The following is a 4,938-nucleotide window of genomic DNA, read 5'->3' on the forward strand; positions in this document are numbered from 1 at the left end:
GAGTTCCTTCCAAGTCCTACAGGACTCTCGGCGATCCAGCCCCTGCATACCTATGTCACCTCACCTTATAACCCCCCCCCTCCCCCACAGGGGCGCCTGGGTGGCTCAGTTGTTAAGCGTCTGCCTTTGGCTCAGGTCATGATCCCAGGGCCCTAGGATTGAGCCCTGCATCAGGCTCCCTGCTCAGCGGGAAGCCTGCTTCTCCCGCTCCCACTCGCCCTGCTTGTGTTCCCTCTCTCGCTGTGTTTCTCTCTGTCAAATAAATAAAATCTTAAAAAAAAAAAAAAAATTAAAAAATAAACAACCCCCCCTGTCCCCGCTCCAGCGGCCCCAGCATGGTGACAGGGCCTCAAATGCACCAAGCTATTTTCCATCTCACAGCTTTTGTATTAACTGTTCCTTCTGCTCAGAATATTCTTCCTCTGGCTCTTTGCATGGCTCCTTTCCATCCTCCTGTCCTTCAGGTCTCACCTTGAATGTCTCCTCTTCAGAGACCCTCCCTGACCAACCTGAATCACGTACCCCCACCAACCCTCCACCCCATTACTGTGGTGCCTTCATAGCATGTGCCGCCATCTTTAATTCCCTTGGAAAACATTACTTGTTTATTGACGGCTGCTCTGTGAGGGAAGGGGCCTTGTTGTCATGCCCATCTCCTTGCCCGTCTAGGTGTCAGACTTGGTCTTGTCCTTCAAACTCCTCACTCTGACACCTCCTTTGGGTGTCTTTCCTTTCCTGGACAATGAGTATTGTGTTCCCATCCTGGACACAGAAGAGAAGCTGCCAGATGCATGTTGAACTGGATCCATGTGCCCCTCCCACTGAAGTAGCATTTAAACAGAGTCCTTCAATATCTTTATCAAAGAAGGACTTCCAGGCACTGAGGTGCATTGGTGACAGATCCATTTCTGGCTGGGGATGGCTCCCAAATCACATCTTCTCTGTCTCCCTCTCTGCCCTTGCTTTTTCTAATACTCGCCCAGTGGCATTTTGGGCTAGAAGAAGAGAGGCCAGAGTTCTGATATCTCTTTTGGGCTTTGCCCCAGCAGCTCATTGCTCATGGAAATCTCCCCCAAATAGCCCCAGCTCAGTAGCTGCCTCTAGTTCTGGCTGCCAGTAAACTGTGAGCTCCAGGACTCTTGGCAACTGTTGATCTGAGAACTTTTTTTTTTTTTAAAGATTTTATTTATTTATTTGAGAGAGAGAGAGAGTGAGCACGAGAGGGGGGAGCGGGAGAGGGAGAAGCAGACTCCCCACTGAGCAGGGAGCCCGATGCGGGACTCGATTCCGGGACTCCAGGATCATGACCTGAGCTGAAGGCAGTCGCCCAACCAACTGAGCCACCCAGGCGCCTGAGAACTTTGATAGAAACTGGGGATACCTAGACCCCGATGTCCAGCTTGGCCCCAGCTCCCCTATATCCTAAGACTGCCTCTATCTGTCTTTGGCCACTTTACTCTCTACCCTGGATCCTGCCCCTCCTCTCCAACTCTGTTCCTAGCCAGGCCCAAGATTCCCTGGCTCTGCTGTGGGGGTGTAGGTAGGGGACTTTGAGCATCGTAGTCTTTGAGGGCAGCAACAGGCCCTCAGCTCAGGGAAATCAGGGCCGCCTGGGTCTAGGGGCCTGGGAGCACAAAGGCTGGGGTGCCTGAGGCTGAGCCCTCCCTGACAGTCCTTCCGAGCACTATTAGCACCTTAATGAAGTTCCTTGAGGACTGGGGTTCTCAGAGCAATTTCTGGAGAGAGTCCAGGAGGGTGGACGTACCGCAGGCCAGGCTGCAGGTGCCCCAGCTGCCCTCATGCAGTCCTCACCACAGTTGCTTTCTCCTTTGCTGGCTTCCGTGTGCTGGGTAGAGCGCTAACCTTGGGGGTGGGATCCCAGAGTCTGGCCTGAGCTCCCTCCGTCCCCATCAGGGCCTCCGTGTCCTCAGTTGAGCTGAGGGTCTAGACGAGATGGTTTCCCTTTCAGCCTTGATGCTCCTGATTTCTCATGCTCTGCTGTCTTTAATTGGAGGGGGAAAAAAGCAGGGGGGATATAAAAGATACAGGAAAGTACAGAGAACAATTAACAAAGCATTGTATACATTTTGTCATATTTGCCTCAAGTCTTCTGCCCCTGGATTCTAGCACTTCGGGGTTCTAGTGACCCCAATTTTAACACTCCAGGATTGTAAGCCAAGGTGCACACATGTCTTGGCTCTGTACTCCAAATCTTGGGAAGAAAAGGCAGGAAGAAGGACTTTGGGCCATCTACATTGCCTACTCAGTGTGTGGGTTAGTTGGGATGAGAGGGTAGTTATGAAGAAATGAAGCTTCTGGAGGTTCTAGAATCCTAGGGTCCTAAAGTTGGAGCAGATCTCCGAGGTTACCCAGTCCAAAGCTTCACAAGGCTCTGTGAAAGTTCCTCTGTGTGGTTCCTCATTGCTGTTGGCAGGCTCATTTTCTTCCAGGCAGCCTCTTCCATCGCTTACTGGCTCTGAGGATGAGAAAGCCCCTCCTGTGTGTGTATCCAAACTGCTGCCTTGTAACCACCCTGTTGGCCTGCTCTTGAGGCACCACAAATCACACAGGCTTCCTCTGCTCCAGAACACCTCGTCACATACATAAGGTTGGTTGCATATTACGTCCTTGTGGATCGTGGCAGTTGGTGCCTCTCTCGGGCGCATCCTGGATGTCCCCAGTGCTTTGTCGTTTTTGTCTGTGTGCTCATCTCAGCGGGCAGGTGTGCCCTGTGTAGCAGAAGCAAACTTACAGGGCAATTCTAGACCCATTTCTTTTGGTTGGTTTCTCAGCCCTAGCTTTATACACTGAGCAGGTAATTCTAGAATTCAGACCCACATCATATTTGGTATTGGCTAGGCTCATTAGAGGTTCTGATTCTCCAGGCTAATTCTACTGCTCGAGCCTGAGGAAAGAAGCCTTCTATCTGAGCATTTTCAAACAGTGAGCAGGATTTTCCCACCTCGTGAGCTTCCTATAAATTGCTCAAGCATAGACCCTTAGCCTCTGACCCCATGAGGAGATTAAAACTCTATAATCTTAAACTATCTATCAAGTTTGGTTCCTACTCTAACTCAGCACAAATTTATTGACTTTCTACTACGTGCAGATGCTCTGTAAGGTGCTGGGGACATAGACCAAGCTCTTGCCCTTTAGTTGGGAAAAAGACTGGGAAATAATCTAAATGTCACCCAAAGGAGACCTGTATCATTTCATAACATGGAGAAGTATCTGAAGGATTAATTCCTGAAAAGGTCTGGGCATTTGTAATTTTAATAGATACTGCCAAATCCGGCCATGCATTTTAAACAAAGTTTTCCTGTAACACACAAGCAGTGAAATACGTACATCTTAAACGTACAGCTCAATTAGTTTCAGAGTGAACACACCTGTGTAACCCCCACCCCCACCCCGCTGTGCTCAGTCAGTAGTGTTTCCTGCATTCCTGAGGCTTTTCTCGTGCCTCATCCCCTCATTACTCCCTCTCAAAGGACCACTCTTCCACTTTTACCATCCTACGTTAGTGTTACCTGCCTTGAACTATATACGGTGGAAAATGTATCTTTGAAATTATTTCTATATATTTTATAGAATATAGATATGTCGCGTATTTGGAATTGGTGGCCAGTTGGTATGGAGGTGTTCTCTGTGTGAGCTCAGCCTGACATCTGGAGTCCTGGCTCTGGACCTGTGAGGTTCTACACGTCCACTGTCTCAGGTTCCAGGATCCTTTGATTCTCTGACTCTGAAATTCTGTGGTGTCACCAAGGCCTGAATGGGGTGATGGACAGGAGAGCCTGGAAGGGCCCTGATGTATTCCGAAGCCCATCTCAGGCAGACTGAAGGCTAGCACACCCAACCCCTGTTGAGAGTGGGGTGCGGGAGGGGGCTAAGAGTGAGAGTTGGTTTCCTGGGAATCTTGAATGTCTGAATTTCCTCATTTTCCTTTCTCTTCAGCCAAATTATTCCTTTAGGCCTATGGTCCCTGGTCTAGTTTTCTTCATGTGTGATTTCCTCAGGGGACCCCAGGGAGGTGGGGATGGAGGTAGGGAGGAAAGAGACAGCATGCCGGTACTGGAGACGGATGTCTCACTCTCTCTGCCTCTCTTTTTGATCGGGTCTCTGTTACTGCTTATCTGTGAGACTTGCCAGTGCTTTCTTTTCCCTGGCCTCAGTTTCCCTGGATGTATAAAGAGGGTTGTGCCAAATAGTCCCAGAGGGCATTCTGTGGTTTCCTCTCTCTGAGTCTCCTTGCTCTCTGTTTCTGGGGGGGTGAGTCTTTTTCTGGGTGGAACAGACTCCCTGTGACTCAGTTTCTCTCTCTGAGCTCCTCAGTCTTCTCAGATCTCTCATGGCTTTGTCCTGCCCCTTTGGTCTCGAATCCTAGCCTCCCTATCACTTAGTAAGAGTGTCTCTCTCCGCCTTTGTGATCCCATGACAATGGGAGGTAAAAATAGCCCAGGGGCCGTGCTGGTAGAGATAAAAGGGAATTTGCCTTTTGTGTCCTGTGGCCAGGCTGGGGGGGCTGTGACACGTGGAGATTGCTGACATAGCTCTCCTCCGCTGACCTTGACGGTGGCAATAAAAGGGGTAGCCCAGCTCCCAGCCCTCACCGTGGTGCTGAGGTGGGTGATCAGGGCTGAGGTTGGAACCAAAGGGTGAGGGTCCCCATGGGTGGGCACGAGTCTCTGTATCTGTGGGAAAGAATGTTCTGGGGGTGTGTGTATGTGTGTGTGTATGTGTGTGTAGGGGGGGCTCACCAGGGAGGCTGAGATGGGGACCCCCAGGGAATCACTGAGTATTAGGCCTTGTGGGTTTTGAATCATATCCCAGTTTGGGCCCCTGGTCCCTCAGTTCCTCCATCACTGCCATCTTCCAGTGCCTGATGCCTTGGACTGCCTTGAACCTCCAAGATTTTTAGTCCCTCGTCCTCCACCT

This window comes from Mirounga angustirostris, unplaced genomic scaffold, assembly GCF_029215605.1.
Source record: "Mirounga angustirostris isolate CCGP_5_RB_7025 unplaced genomic scaffold, mMirAng1.0.hap1 SCAF_10, whole genome shotgun sequence".
In the NCBI taxonomy this organism is placed as follows: domain Eukaryota; kingdom Metazoa; phylum Chordata; class Mammalia; order Carnivora; family Phocidae; genus Mirounga; species Mirounga angustirostris.